Raw genomic sequence first — 17120 nt, forward strand, 5'->3', positions numbered from 1 at the left:
CTGCAATTTATGCATTCAAATGCAGTAATCACTGAAACTTGAAAGGCTATGCAATTTGACAAAAACAGATCCTGATCTAGGTTACACAAGATTTTTTTTTTTTTTTTCCCATTGAGGACAGAGATAGTAAAGATTGATATCATTATAACCAAGATCAGATTCTGGATCCTCATATTTAAAGTAGTATTTTCTATAATGTGGTATATATGGCAGTATGAGCTATGTATAAAATTGACATGCTGGCTTTTCAAGTTTTGCAGCTGTACCTTCAATCCATTTAATAAAACAGTTAAGCTGTGGCACTTGCCAAAGTTGCCATGGTTACAAGCTCAATGACTTTAGTAAACAGAAAATAAGCAATTTAAGACTGTTCCATTAGAGCTAAAAATAGAAGTGCTGCAGGCCAAGCATTGCAACTTAGACGGTTAAACAGAGGGTCTGAACATAATTTAGAAATAATCTTTGTGTTTTTAGTTAATAACAATACATATTGATGTCAAACGGTCAGAATTATGTTTATTGATTTGTTCGGAAGAAAATACTATTTCATGCTATAGACTATGCTTTGACATGCAGATTTCTAGATTGAGCAGATATCCCCCAACTAGACACCTTTAACACAGAGGACTGGAAGTGGGGCTAGGCTGAGGGGTGCGTGGCTTTGAAAAACACTGAACTCCAGTGGATCTAATATTTATCAGTTTATGCAAACAAGGATGACAAGAAGCCTGACTTCTTTAAAAACTTTCCTGTTTTTGAAGGCAAGGGTGTTTCAGCTTTTGAAATGCTTCCCACAATGTTAAGTAATGACACTATCTCCCGTTTATGTGGAACATTCCACCCTCAAGCACTTACAAACCTCATTTGTACTGTAGCTAGGGATTTGCATCTCTTGGGAGATGCAGAAGATGTTTAACAGGCCACAGATTAAAAACCTGGCAAAGAGAGCACAGGGTTAAAAAATTTAAGCTGTATGTAGAAATATTTTGGGAATAAAAAATGGGAAAGATTCATATTTCATATAATTCATTATAGTTCCTTTGAGGACAAATTGCACCAGCAGGCTAATGACTCCAGTGTAGTTCCTTAGTTTGAAGTTTTTCCAAGATACCTGAGCTTCTTTTAGAGGCATAGAATATTTACTTTATGTGAATGACTGGAATTGGAATTCTGCAACTTGATCAAAAGATAATGCCTGTCACAGTTACTGTGACTGTCTTTAATACAGAAAGAGTTACCTGCTATACAATTATCAGTATCTATCTGTATTGAAACGGCCATAAGGAAATACAAAATACAAAATAACAAGAAAGACCCCAGTGTGACTGGAAAATAAGAGTTGGGTACAAAGAAAGAATACTAGCAAAACTAAATCAAGCATTCAGTTGTTGGATTTGATGGCAATAAATAAATAAATATTAAGAAGTAGCTTGTTTATAAACAATCTTCTTCAGTATTTGCACTATGGCATTCCACTGCTCTTCATTGCACTCAACGTTTTCCCTGTTTTGTCTCTATACTGTCTCTCTTACTTTGAGAGTAAGAAATGCTTCTCATGAGCAATAAAAATTCTAATGAGGTTTCTGGAATTTACATTTCTCATCTAACAGCACAAGGCAAGTGGATGATATAATCAGAATAATTATGAAAATTATACCTTTGTAATTAATAGATGCAATATCCAGGGATATATCTGGATTTTATAAAGATTACTATTGAGGAGTAATCATGAAATATACCTGTTGTGCTCTCTTGTTATCATCATTGGAGGTGATAAAGAGGAAAACCTGGATATTTTCTTTTCAGCTTGAATTACATAGTTATAAGGGCTTGTTTTCTTCTGTCTATGGCATTTTAAAGCCTACTTTTTCATCTAGTTAAATTAGTGGCAAAAACCCATATGTGAAAAAATTCTACTCCCCTGTATGCTGTGTGGATATGATGTATAATTCTGTGGTTATGTATTCAACAGTATGATTTCACAAGACCAGACAGGCTGGTGTGAAACAAATAACTGCCAAAATGTATGCATAAATGACAATAAATATTTAAGAAATAAAGTTTTAGGATATAATAGGATTATGTAAGGCTATATTGCACCATTTGAGCAATCCTGGTGAAGCAAAGTCTATTTAAATATCTGGCTGCATAGTATTTACAGTTTACTGTCTTCGCGAGACCAGCACAAAGCAGGCACATCAAACCAATTAATTCGGTTCATAAAATCTATTAACCTTTTCAGTGATTTTCTAGAGAGGATTTTAGGACAGATTTTTATCAGGCTGCATCCTAGATACAACTGCAGTCACTTATTTGAACTGTAATAGCTCTGTTTATGAGCAATTGGGAGAGGACATTAATTTTAATACAACAGTGAAGGCACTCCAAATTACAAGAGCCTCCATTCTCCTGTGGAAAAACTCTGACAAGCAAACTTTGAAAAATGACACGTTCCAAACAACTATGTTGATTCAGTCTTCCTTGGAAGAAATTTTCAGAGGCCATTACATATGCCAAGCTCAGAGGATCTCTGAAAACTGAGACACTGTGGCATTTAGATATTTGTCCTAATTCTTCAGAAGCCCCATGTTTCACACAACAGTGACACTTGAAAATCCATTGTGGTTCTACAGAATGGCTCTGCAGCCCTGTTGCCCTGAATAAGTCTGACAGTTGCTATCTGCATTTCACCATTAAAACATTCAAACTCATCCACCTCAATAGAAATTTGAGGACTGCCTTTGCTGGGGCTGAGACTTGTTCAGACATATTTTGGTATCAGTCTTGGCTCCCTGCACCAATGCATTTATGACTTCTTAGATATTCTAGCAACATTTTCTCAGATGTTGCTAGTGCTGGTGTGGACAACTAACTAAGGGTATAGAAAGAAAGATGTTGAGTATGTCATCTGTGTGCATATATAAATTTCTGGACAGGTTGACCTCATAAAAGAGTTTTCTAGGATTATGATAATTTTTCACCATGGCAACATACAAGTATTCCAGTGTAGATATCTGTACAATCCATAGCCACTTCTGCTCTTTTAAAATTGAAGGTGAGAAGGAACAAAACCAAAACAGAACAAATGAAGAGCCAACAACCGCATGCCTACTAGAACAAGATCAAGGGCAGTTAAAAGTTAGAGGTAGAGATACTGCACACGTTTCGAGAGCTAGGCAATCCTGTTTTTTCTTTAAAGACATATCTAAATGAGGCAATTCTGCAATGTGACCATATTATGATAATAGAGGGACAAGAGAAAGAAGCTGAGTATTCTTTGCACTTTTATTAAATAATCACCGCACTAATTGTGGAGATAACTACCCATCACTTCCCTTGATATGATTCACATTTTGTCACGTTAAGAAATGCTCAAAATGCCTTCTCTCAGAGGCATAAACTTAGAACATATTAGTTACAAACACAGAGTTTATACCTTACGTTTTAATTTATAATCCGAAACTATCAATTATAGTAGAAAGGCGACTAAGTATGTTTTGTATTAAATTGTGTCCTAAGCTTAGTCTTAATTCTATCAGCATTTTACCGAAAAGGAGCTCAGAAAAGTCTGCATAGTTCTCATTTTGTTAGTAATGAGGTGAAATGTGTGTTGTTTTCACAGGTTCATTTTTGACCAGTTACTCTGACATTAGATTCTGATCACTGTTACAATAAGTAGAAAATTAATATTCCTCTGTTAAGAAAAAGTGGACTTCCACAAACACAAAGTACAAAGAACATCATGTCATAAAACATAACCAATGGCATTTTGTTATCTTGTGTTCATATTTACAGTCTTATCTGTCCTTTCAACATATCATGACTCATGGAGATTGGCCAATGTTAATAAGAGCTTCTTTGGGGAAAGAAAAGAGAGAATCTAAGGGACAATTAATGTGGAAGATCAGAACACCTTCTCTTGACTTTGCCCATCCTTCATGGAGTCTTTGTTTGGGATGAGAAGCCAAGGCATGGCTTTCTACTAACTCCTTAACTCTCCAAATTCAATAGTCTCTTCCTCCCTAATGGACAAAAGAAGCATCTCTCTCTACATCTTCCAGACTGGGACAAGTCTCAGAAAGCTGGTTACTCTGTTTACTCAGGTCCAGGATGATACTTGTGCAGGCAGAAAGTAAAGGGAATTTAATTACATGGAATGTATGCCCTGGTCTTAGAAAGAAAAAGGCTGCCCCAATTTGCGTGGACCTTTGGAAGGCTCAGGCTGCGGATTTTGTCCACATGCCCAGCATGGCAAATATGAGTAACTTAGGAACATATGAAATGCTGAAAACTCAAGTCTTGTTCTCTGGCCTGGACTGCTGTATATAATCTATTTTGTTGCCACATGCTGGCAGATAAAGGACATGGACATGCTCCTTGTATGGACCAGTGTGGTAGGATCACAGGGGCTGTGTGTTAGATGAATTACATGGAAGACAATGTGGGAAGGGGCGCACAATTTCTTGTGACATAAGGCTCTCTCTTGCACCCTGCTGATAAAACTTTTGCATTCTTGAAATGCCCTAAGAATTAACAGAATACCCTTACTCCAAGCAGTTTCATACGTGATCTTCAGGAATTGTGACTTTATTCCCTGTTGTTCTATATCTGCTTTCAATCAAACTTTAAAAAAAAAAAAAAAAAAAAAAAAAAGGAAGCAAATCAACACTTTTTTCTATATCTTGTCAAGATTCTGGTAACAAACAGGTTAAAAACTTGTAGCAAGCAAGTGCTTTCATCAAACTATGAATGGTGCAGAAGAATGAAGCCTGAAAATGACTGGTTGTCATTTACTAATGAAACCTGTAAAACAAAGCATCTTGTATCCTTGAAGAGTTATAAAAAAAGAAAAGGAAATTGGAAGAAAAATAGTACCCAGTGAATATTTGCTCTCCTTGTGTTATTTCTGTGACTTATCACTGAAGAAAGTCCTTTTTCTTTATGCTTAAAATTCAGAAGCCAGTTTACCTCTGGTTTCAGGTCCACTCTAAGCAAATAGGGTACTTAGTTGAGCTTTGTTGGCATTTAAGGAGAATTGCACTATGGGTGTGTGTTGAATATTCAAGAGAAAACCAGTTTGCCAAATATTGACTGATGTTTTGTATTGTGATGTGGGAAGTCACCATGACAAGTTAAGGGCTGAAAATCTATTGCTTTGTGTTTCTGTTCAAGCACAAGCCAGAATAATGCAGCATGTCACAAGGAATCTTGTCTTCAGTGGACTTATCAGAAAGGTTTGCTTTCTTTCCCAAATCATACTAAGAACTCTGTTCCTGTAGTGTTATATTGAAAATAGTCATGTGAAGATCCTGCAGAATGTTAAAAATGTCTTTGCCAGCCCATTTATATGTCAATTAAAACTAACTGCTAACAGATTTTCACAACTTAGTCTGCCTGCTTATATAATAAAAACGAGTGGAAAAGTGACTGAATCTGCCCTGAAAAAATTGCCCAGCCCTCAGTGGCATAGAATCAGATCACTGGAGACATGTACCACATAGCTACTTGCTCAGTTCAGTAACAACCCCATGAAAGAAATATCGGACAAATATTTCTGTCTGTTTTTACCTGCAGCTCTGCATCTTTGCACTTGATGTCATTTATTCAGATCTTTGAAGACATCTGATCTGTAAAGACCTTTAAGTTTTGTCAAAACTTTGGCTCTAAAGAAAAGAATTACCCTTGGATGTTCCATTTCTCCCAGCCTACCATTTGTTATGTAGCTGTACACATGAGGAATAGGAGGAAACTTGACGCTAAAACTGAAGATGATTGTTTGTAGTCATAAAGTGCATCTATTCCAGGAATCTCAGGCTGCATTGTAAATGCTGCCTGTTGCTGCCCTTCAAAATGTACAGGTATTACTTTACTTTCTTCTAAAGGCAGTAGGACTAAGGCATAATGAGGAGAAGTGTTTTGTCCAAAGATGCATCAAAAATGAATGAAGAAACTAAGGGTAACACAAACTCTTGATCCCATTTTCACAATTGACTTAGTAAATAACTTAATAGATAACTATTAAAATGTGTCTAGTACTTATCCACACAGAACTTTGAGCAATAAGTTGTACAATTCCTTCCATCTCTTACCTGTATCTTCTGAGCTGTGTTTTTATGTCATTATTTTCCAATTCTGTCTGACTGAAAATGAACTACTTGTGTGGCAAGAATGGGGAATTCACAAGCTTCCCATTAAACATGCTGCAGATGTATCTTTATGACTGTCTCTTTTAAAAGAGTCATTGCAGAGAACAACTGAAAATAGATGGCAGGTTGAAATGTATTATGTACCTTTCCAATTGAATAGCTATTTTTAAGAGGGGTGGGTAGAGACAAGAAGAGTGTATTTGGCTGGTATTTGTTAGGGATCTTACAGTGATTAACTCGGAACTGTTTCCTTTGACATTTCACTCCACCTTCCATATCAAATAGATATTCAGTCTGTCACTGAAATGGTTGCCGAACACTAAAGAGTTGATTTATAGGACTGATGTAGGTTTTGTAATGTATTAACTTACAGTGTTTAGAGTTGAGGGAAGAATTTTTAAACTACCAAGCTAAGAAAAAAATTGCCTCTGGAGGCTGTGGACAAGTTCACTATTGGACTTGCCTATATAAATATCTAATTTTCTTTCCCTTTATTCCCAGGTATAAAATAATTGAATAGCTAAATAAATACTATTCAACTGCTCACTCCAGTGTTTCTTATGCTACTGCATTGACACAATTATTGCTGACCTCCTAATTATAATATCTATACCTACTGTAATAGAAATATGGTGATTAATTGTAATGCTGAACACATTTTATATGGGAAGAGAGTTTCCTAGTGCTTTGTTGTTTAAGCATATATAAACATGTACAGAAGATGTAGAGCAATGAAATATTTGGCAAGGAAAAAAAAATTGAACAAGCAGTGATACTGTATGTCTATGAAGTAGAGACCAAGAAAAGAGCATAGCGTGAAAAAATGTTTAAAAACTGTACATGGAAGGGTAAAGACTTCTGTAGCTCCCAGGCTACACATAGAATGATTTTTAGGAAACCCCAGCTGGCGGAGAAATTGCAAGATAGGCTTTTTCCTTTCTGTTTCAGTTCAACTTAAAACTATATTTGAGTTTTGTCAAAGGGTTTTTTTCTAGAGCACAGACTGAAGTCAGAAGGCCCAGTTCCTACAGTCAGTCTTGAACATCCTCTCAAACTGTTCTTTCTGAGAGATGTGCTCTGGTACATGCATAGTGGGGTGAAAGCTGGGTCTGAAATTGTTTTCTGGATGGATTCTCATTGCTGGCACTTTGCAAAGCTGGTGTATTCAAACATGAGTGTTACTTGGCAACATTCAGGTCCTAAGGTTAGTCTAAAATCTCTATTATACATTGTCTTTTTCTTCCAGATGAATTCAGCAAGTAGTGCTGCTTCTAAGAAGCAGTGTATCTGGCTTGTTAATGAGAATATTTCTGTCTCTTCATATGCGATTAAGTATCTTGTGCCTGGTTCCTTACACCTATGTAAAGCCTCTGAGTGCACCACACACTGCATATTACCAGATGCTAAGCAAGTCACACATGGAAGGTCAGTGCAGATTGCACAAAGGGCTACATCTCTGAGAAAAAAAAGTAACTGTTAAGTCTGTAAACTCTTTGCAAATTGACAAATAACTGAGGAGGATTCTTCACGCTTTTGTGTTATAAATGTTACATACTATGTGAATGAGACAAGCCCAATGATTTTCATCTTGTTTTCTTAGCATAAATGCTTGATTTTATGAACTCTTGTAATGTAGTTGTGGTGAATGCAGGATACGCTACACTTGACAAATATCATAACTGAACTTTTTAACTGGGAAACATTGCAAGCAGCAGTGGTATTTTAGAAAAACTGAAATGTTTCACTTAAACATTTTCAAATTGAAATTTTTATTATTTTTAAAGGACAATATTTAAAAGTAATTTTTTTCTACACTGCACAAGATATTCCTGTGAGGCAACATTAATATTTTGAAATGTTAATTGAAAATATATAAAAATAATTGTCAGGATTAACAGCGAATAGAAAATCCATTGTTTGCTCAGCTGTATGATACACTTGAACTGAGGACATATTAAAATAAGAGCTTTTTATTAGATACTAAAATGTGGATATCATTGACTAGAGTTTTATGTCTGTTAACAAAAGAGAACCCAGAATGTAATGCTGTAAAACACAATATCCCGATATGTGGCAGTAGACAATAAAAAATTACCAATGTCCAATGTAATTGGACACAGATCAATACCACTTGAGAAGGGTCAGTGATTAATATCAGATTCTTTGCTGAAATTGAAGAGTTGGGTGGAAAAAACGTAGTAACAGTCCAAGTAATAATAATGAAACACTATGAAAAGGAGTTTGTTATACTATGTTTTCAGCTGTATCAACAGACATTTACATATTAGGGTAAATTATTTTCATTCATTTTTTAGGCTGTGTCAAGACAGAGAATTTTGAATTAGGAAGGGTCATAGCAGTAGGGATTACATTAATTCAGTGGAATTACATGTAATTAGAAGTTTTGAAAACAACTGGATTTCATTGTGAAAATGCTTTGACTCTTTTCATTCACATTTTCAGCAATTTTATTTAAAGTGTAGCACTCAGCAAATACTAGATGTATAGCTCAAGGCAAAAAACAATGGTTGGAAACATTTTCTCTCACATATTTTTAACAGAAAAATTAAGAACTACAGAGCTTTAGTGTCTGTTTACAAACATGATGATTTTAAAGTGAAATACACCTTAAACACAAATCTTTTAAAAAACCGCAATAGCTAACAAATAATCGTTCTAATTTCTTATTTTTTAGCTAGCTGTCTAAGAGCTAAGATGTATTTAACTGTATGTGCTAAAATTGAAGATGCCTTTTCCTTCATCTTCTTTCCCTCTCTCTTCCTTTCCCTCTCCCACCCCCCCCATCCGCCACCCCCACCTTTCTCTTTCTCTCTTTCTCTTTTCCCCCCCTAGCTATTCTTTTCTAAACCCTCATTAGAAGCTATGCAACTCTGGGCATTCAGCTGAGAAATGTCTTATTATGTTCATGAGAAAGGGATATCAGGTTTGTTGAATATTGTCCACCTTGCAGAAAAAGTGCAGATTAAGACATTTTGGTGAAAGTAGCCTCATTTATTTTTCCAAATTAAACTGCATAAACTATTTTAAGAACTAATTGAATAACCTCACAAAGCAGAATGGAAGGGAAAAAAAAGCAAAAAGCAAAAAAAAAAAGCTTGCACTCTATTTCAGTAATTTGTTTCATTCCTTCATGGTCCAGAATATACTATGAAGTAAAAGAGTGATCCAGATTCTGTTCTCACACTGTGCCATTTCAGGCAGATTAAGGTTTTTTTTGGTGATACAGTTCTTAATAGCTATCAAAAAGAAGGCACTAAATGACCATACAGTGTGAAAGGTGATATAGGAAAACAGATCAACAGTAGGTCCCCTGAGGTAAAAGAGAAATGCTGTCATTGCTGCAAACTTTCACAGGTGCAATGTACATCCAGCTCTGTTGGCCAAGTGGAAAGAGTACCATTTTCTAAATATGGAAATCATAAGCTTAGAAAATTATGCTCATGGAAACATCCTTCCTGATGTTCCATAAGAGAATTGATCATGACTGCATAGAAATACGCAAACCCCAAAGTTGTAGAAAAAAATTAAGAGTCATCATAGACAATGTCAGGTGTAAAGTCCGAGTATATGTTTTTAAGTACTTAACTGTAATCCAGCAAAATGTATCTTAAGGGAGAGAACAGACAGATGCAAAACAAGGGGGCCTTGTATGCAGTAGCCATCATGGGGTCTTGGTAACAATGATGATAATCTGGAAGCCCTCATCAGTGAGAAAGCCAATCCTGAAAGCTGATGGGAATAGTCAGGCTACTGGGACGTAAAACAAGTGGGTGTAACCTTCCAGGACAAACAAAGTAGCTAAAAGAGACATGTATTCTGAAGCTCTTGATAACACAAAATTGTGGGATCTTAAATGCATGTTAATAAATGTGGTGGGAGGCCTATGTACTGGAAGTGTGTCAAACACACTAGTAAAATACTAAATATTTGTAAAAAGAAAAAAAACGTTTTCTAACGGAAAGTCTCCATGCCCAACATGATGTAATTTTGATTTAAGATCTCATTAGAATTGATAAATATGAATAACTTACTGGATTAGAAGTTCATGACTGTTCTAGGGGTGTTTTTCATGACCTGATTGCAATCAATGTAGACAAACAAAGAACAATCCTAAGCATTAAAATGGTGATTCTTCTAAATGGGTAATTTTCTATGGTTGAGAAAAATGTAAGTGGAAATAAGTGGGAGAAGAAATCAGACAAATATATCAATGAAAAATTGGAATTCTTAATGAAATTGTTAGATAAAAAAAGAATGATGATTCCAGGATGCTCAAAATTTTAGCTGCAAGTGCATCTGTAAGTAAAGGTAACAAACAGGAATTAACAGGCATATGGTGAATGGAGAAAGAAGAGAGTAAATAAACATTTGTGGAAGCCGAGAGCTATGAAATATAGAAAATTGACAGAGGACTGTGACAACAACAGTGCAAGAGTAAGAAGAATAAGTATGTAACTGCATTAAGCAAAAAAAATTTCCAATAATATAGTGAAAATCCATAAAAATCCCAATAACAGTTGTGGCATAATTGTTAATATGTACGGATAATAATTATGTAACAACCAGATGGATCCTTTAAGAAATATTTCTGAATTGTGATTAGTCTTTGCTAGATACAAATTTGCTAGAAAAATTGTAGTCAAAGGTCTAGGTCTACAACTCAGCAGTCTACAACTCTGATGTAACTTCTTAACAAATCTTGCTGGGCGAAGTTCCAGAAGGTTGCAACAATGCTAATATTGTGCCAGCATTCATAGAAGGGATATAGTGGTTGGAATGACTGTATGGCAGCGAGCCTGACATCAGTTCTAAACAAAATAATGAAACTTGTGATATTAGATTAATTTAATAAAGAATATCTGAAAGGAACATAATAATTATCACTCAGTATGGTAATGCAGATATTAATGGACAAGAAATCTGATTTGGTGATTATATTCTTTGTATAATAACCCAAGCAAGTAGCCATTACAGACATATGCTTTTGTGAGGTATTGTACTGATTGCTATACAATATGCTAATAAAGTAAAAACAGTATACTTATAGAAAGCTCATTACATGGTTTACAATTTGACTGAAAACTTCCAAAAAATTAATGAATGATCACAATTCAGGGCCAGTTTCTAGTGAAAGTCCACAGAAATGACCACAATAGCATTAATTTGTTTTGAAAAGATCTGGAGAAAATATCAGATCACTTCTATGAAATATATGGATGCTTCAAAAACTAGTTGTGAAGTGGCTAATGACATGGTAATGAGTCAAAATAGAAGAATCTGGATTATTCTGTAAGTGAGACATTAAATGCAAACAAATGCATTCTGAAGTGATAAATTTAACCATACAGTTACAGAACCAGGGCATGTAGGCTGAAACTAAAAAATGGTAGCTATATCCTAAAATGCACTGTCTCACAAAATAAATAATAGGGTAAGAAGTAAGAATGGCGAGCATAGCCTGCATAATGAGGTAGAGTAAGAAGTCAACCTTTCTCTACATCGGAATTCTGAAAGGACATTGAAAAACTGGAGAAGGCATAAAAAAGAGCAGAGGAATAGCATTCCTCAGAAAATTCCTTTGGTGTGAATCTTAAACATGTCAATCTTTGTTGTTTAGAGAAAAGTAGTTTGAGAAGTGACTTGCATTGCAAGCAGTAACTTCATGGGAAAGAGTGCTGAATACTAAGGAGCTGTTGAGTCTAGCAGAAAGGACGTAAATGTCTGGAAGCTGAAAACAGATAATTCAAGCTATATCCTCTGGAATGAATCACTCTGTTTTCCCTCTCTTTATGTTTTTAGATCAAGACTGGAAGAACCAGACAGATCTTTTTAATCAACAAAACCTATGTACTACCCATCTTCATAAAGTTCTAATGTTTCTTCTGAATATCTCATTAAAAAAAAAAAAAATTTAGTGCTTCCTGGTTCAAATTTGCTCTGCATACACGGTGTTCCATGAAGCAATAAACTGCTCTTCCCTGTACTAGGGAACAAAATTTCGTGTGCTCTGCTGAGTCAACTGGTAAAATGTCAAAAGCCCTTCATGACCTAGTCAGGTTTTAATATTCTGACCTTAGTAATTGGTGGGATCACATTTCAGCAGCAGGCTTTGGCCCATCCTTGTGTTAAGGTGGTGTAGCAGTGAATTAAATCCACATGGCATGACTCCTAACCTCTTTCTCTCTCCTGCTGATGGACACAGCAGCAGATGACTGTGGGATACACATGCCTGTTTTGCACTCAGATGCATCAGCCATGCTAGCTCGGTACTCTCCAGGACAACGTGTGTGGAGGTGTTGTGCCTCTGTTCTTTTCATTGCCTCCTCATCAGGAAAGGGCAGTGGTTCCCAGCTCTGACTCTACCAGTAACGGTTGCTGGAGTGTGCATTTGGCTATTTGGGCTGTGTTCGCTGCTCAAATAGCTGTATCTTGTCTCCTCTAGGGAAAAGGCACAGGCCAGATGGTTATGCAGGGTGAAAGCACTGCCAGTGCAAAATCATTATCATTAACTACATCTCCCCACAAATAATACGTTTATTTGTCAGAATGAAATCTTCCTTGTGAAATGTTAAAACTTTACCTCATAATAATTCTGTTAGAAAAAAGCTCTTTTTAGCTACCAACAACTCCACCTGATTAACTAAGAGCGTAACTGTTACCAGACATGGCAGTGGAATTTATTCTTTATTTTTGAAAGTAAATCCAGCTTAACATCCCCTTAACCTTCACAGAAAGCTCATGTTCTTAGCTTGGAATCATGCCCTTAGTATCCATACTTGATGGCTACACATGATGTCCTGACTACCCATATGTATGTCCATCTGTTAGGCTGGCATGGTGCCCTCCCACAAGTTGCTGGACTCTTGCCCTAGGACATGGCTGAGGACTGAATGCTTACTTAATACTTCATGTGACTTCCTGTCAGTGTGGATGTGCATGTGTGTGCTATAACCCTCATGGCTGTAATGGATGGGGTGGAAGGTATTTGCCTGAATCACTTCAGATAAAATAGTCTAAGTGCAAATCAGAGCATCTTCAGGTTCTGATTTTTTCAGGGTTTTGCTAGAAAGATGGCAAGCAATTCCATCTAGAAAGATGGCAAGCAATTCCATGGAGTGAATTGGATTTTCTAAGCTATCTAAATCTGAACAGTTTAATAGCAAAACATTGCTTTTTGTTAGGAAATAGTGCAAATTCTACAAAAAAGGGTCAGTGGTGAGTAATATTAATGAGACCCCAAAATAAAGTTTTCATGTGCTAAACACTATATGGAAGAGGATAGGAAAGGTATCCTTTCTAGGGGGCCAGATTTTTTAAAGTCTTCACATAGTGTTCCAGCTTGCTTAGCGTGATTTTATTTTGCCAGATTTGTTTTTCAAGTTGAACAAAATTGTTGACTAAATAGCTAAATAAAATTGTGCTTCTCTTATCAACGGCTTCTGGGTGGCATCTAAATCAGAGCACACATCCAGGCTCAATCCACTTCATCAAAACAGGTAATTCCAAAGTCCTGTCACTACAGACCCTACAGCTAGTGACTAAGGCTCTCCCCCATGAAATGCTTCGCCTGCTGCTTTTCCTTTCTATCACTTATGAGTGCTTCCTTAGAGCTCCTGTTAGGCTACAGATCTCTTAGCATCTCTTGGCAAATGTTACTATAAAGTAAGCACTCATACTCTTGGCTTCTGATTTACTCCTTGAGGACAACATAGGAAAGGAAGAAATATAGATGTAGTAAAGGAATTTCTAAGGCAAAATCACTTCAAAACCAAATGAGTACTTTTGCAAATGAAATATGTTTCCTAATGTTTCCTAGAAGATGAAAATACGGTGTGTGCTCAGATAAACACTGTGTTCTGGTTTATGTGCTCTGCTGGGAGGCTTTGGCACATTCACCCCACTTTTTGTAGAAAAACTAGTGAATAAGGCTCTGAGTTTAAGGCATTTTACTTGCCATCTTGGCTTTCAGTTTCCTACAATAGTCCATCACCCTTCCTTGGACATCTGTTTCAAATGCATTACAGTAACCTGTTTGAGACATAACCTGCTTCAGGCATAGTGCAAAATGGAATTCATAATACAAAATGATGCAGTGTTCACAGCCACAGCCTACTCTTTCAAACTGCATGTTCCATGTTCTGCTTCTTAAGACAACTTTAATAAATTATTTAGGTACCTATATGGGAAATAAACTGCGTATAATTTCGCTCTGTTTGTATGGGCTGAATTGCAATGAAATCCTGGGTAATAATCAAGAATAAAAAGGGTTGATGCTGTGTCATCACGTATCCAGCCTTGAAAACATCCATTAGCAGAACCCTGTCAAATACAAGTCAAAGCATATTTCTCTCATAATCATCTGTTTGCTGCATTTAGTCCTTATTGATTCTGAAGTTTAATAACTCTAGGCATTGATTATCTTTCAGCTTGCTAAATCAATGACCCTCAGCAACTGAGTAACATACATCTTACTAGTATTATCCAAGCATTTCATTTAGATTTGTTGCTTCTATGGAACTGTGTAAAATGTATGGATATGTGACTTACAGGTAACTAGTTGACCAGTTACTCATGTAAATTGGTGCCTGGCAATATTAAGTGCTTTGGTGTCTTAGTTGTACGGTCCACTTGAACTTACACATACTGAATATATATATATATATATATCTGTTCTATACATGAAACACTGTAATCAATGGTCAAGTTTGTCTGACATGTTTTATTGTAAAACTGTATTTTTCCAAAGTTTACAGTTGAATTGTTCAGCTTGATTTTTTGTGTTGAATGTTTTCGTCCAAAGCTATAACTTTATGGGAATATTGCACAGAATCTATAAATTATTAATGAAAATAAGACAAGTGCATATTTCTGGCAAGGGACTGGAAATGAAACTTAACTTCAAGTGTTCTGAGTTATCTTCTTTTACAGGTTATAAATGCATCTTAGGGAAACTGGTCTTAACAGGCAATAGTTAAATACGCTATATGGTTTCTTGAATAATTAATTCATGTTATGCAGGACTGAGCAGTTGAAAAAAAAGAATAGTAAAATAATAATAAGAAACATGAGTGCAGAAAATAACACTCAAAACTGCACACTGTAGCTTTGTTATAACATTAAAGTTTGGTAGAAGGAAAATGAATGATCAGACCTAAAAATCCACTTTTATTTTCTTAAATGCCTGGTATGATATTATTTTTGTGAAAGACTTAATGAGTCTTACAGATTTTATGTGCTGATTGACCTTTACTTCAAGAAATTAAAATGTGTAAATTGCATTCTATTCATGTCATTTATGACAATACCACAAATTTTAAGTCTATTTATTTAAAGTGTTTTTTTTTTTAATATATACACTATGCATTTTTCTGCAGAGTGCAACCACTACAGTCCACTGTAAGCTCACCCTTTTCTAATTGCAGTGGATAAATCTGTGATAATCTCCTTTGCAAGTATGGCATAGAACATGTTATAAATACCACAAGAAGGGCAAAATTTACTGTGCGGTAAAGGTCAAAATGATAAACCTCATAAAGAGTATAATGAAGCCCATTGGCTAGGATTCAACTAGACACTTAAGTAGATGACAATTTTTTAGCTTGTGAGAAGTCCCATTGACTTAAGTGTCCTGCTGAGTATTGTCAGTAAGGTATACTTTGCATACTACTTTATTTATCTTTATATTGCTTAGCAATTACAGATAAAATCTTATGCTTTGTAGACGTATCTGAAATGACAGCACAGGAACCGAAATATTTACTAAGCCTCTTGTGTGTAAGAGAAATTAACTAAAGCTTGAAAAAAAATTTTTAGGAAAAAATCTATCCACAGAAACATGTAATTTGAAGTCAAATCTGAATTCTTGCCCTGGCTTTTTTCTGCTTTTGAAAAATTTCTTGTCAGGAGCTGTCTCCTCGTATTTCACTTCTACTTACATCAGGCATTGACTCTGAGAGAGGCAGAGAAAGGTAGCTGAAGCCCTCCACCTTTTTGTTGCAGCACCGTAGCCCTGTGAGGCACACTCTCTCACTCATGGCTTTACCCACTCTGAATGGCATTATGTCATGTTGATTAGCAGAGTACTTTGTGTTTCAGCATACAGCTCCATGTGCTTTGATTACTGCTTATTTTTACAGGACATTCGATATATCCCTATAAATCTGGGTATAAGGAAACTGTAGTGTTCTCTTGACTCAGAAGCAAAGCAGGCTTTGTGCCCCTGGGCAAAGAGATATCAAAGCAAGTCTGCTGCTGTCTATGCGGCAGAAAATCTAATTCAGCTCAAGGTCTTTTGAAATTAATTTCAGTGTCCAAAATACACGCTTGATTTTCTTTTCACTAACAGATCTTTGAATGAGTTGCTCTTGGCCTGTGCAAATGTGAGAGAGGATTTTATACCCATGCTGTGCATTTTCAAAATCAATTTCACAATTGTTTTGTAGCTCACTTTGGAGATTCCAAATTGAGCTAAGGACTGATTGAATAATTGTTACAGAAATACATTCCTGTGAGAGTTTTGACTAGTGTAGAATTTTCGTAACGTTATCTGGGGAGAAATTTTGACTTTTTCTTAGAAAAAGAACCAAATGAAATAACAAATATAAATATTTTTTGTGGAAGCTTAATCTTTCACATGGGAAATACTAAATGGCTACAGTGCCAGGTGTAAGTCGTAGTTCATTTATAGTATACCTTCCCTGTATTTGCTGGATTCTCTGGCCATGTTGTGTCTCCCATGTTACCTTATAAGTGAGTAACTCTTAGAATAGGCAAAGTACTGTAGGAATCTTTCAAAAAAAGTACCAAGCCAACCAAACTTCCTATGGCTGAGAAAACTAAAATCATTCCATCTACATAAATTTGCTATGAATCTAAAGATTTTTTTTCATTTATTGTTAAAGTGAAGATATAGTTTGGAGTTTATTTATTAATAATATTTTTTCCATTAATTTT

The 17120-nt window shown here is 35.7% G+C and overlaps 1 protein-coding gene across 1 annotated transcript in view; it reads right to left on the minus strand.

The window, feature by feature from the left end:
* The window catches only part of KCNH7 (potassium voltage-gated channel subfamily H member 7), a 233128-nt gene that overhangs the window by 96122 nt on the left and 119886 nt on the right, over positions 1–17120 (minus strand). The window lies entirely within an intron of this gene.

The sequence above is a fragment of the Falco naumanni genome, chromosome 8 (genome assembly GCF_017639655.2).
Source record: "Falco naumanni isolate bFalNau1 chromosome 8, bFalNau1.pat, whole genome shotgun sequence".
Taxonomy (NCBI): Eukaryota; Metazoa; Chordata; class Aves; order Falconiformes; family Falconidae; genus Falco; species Falco naumanni.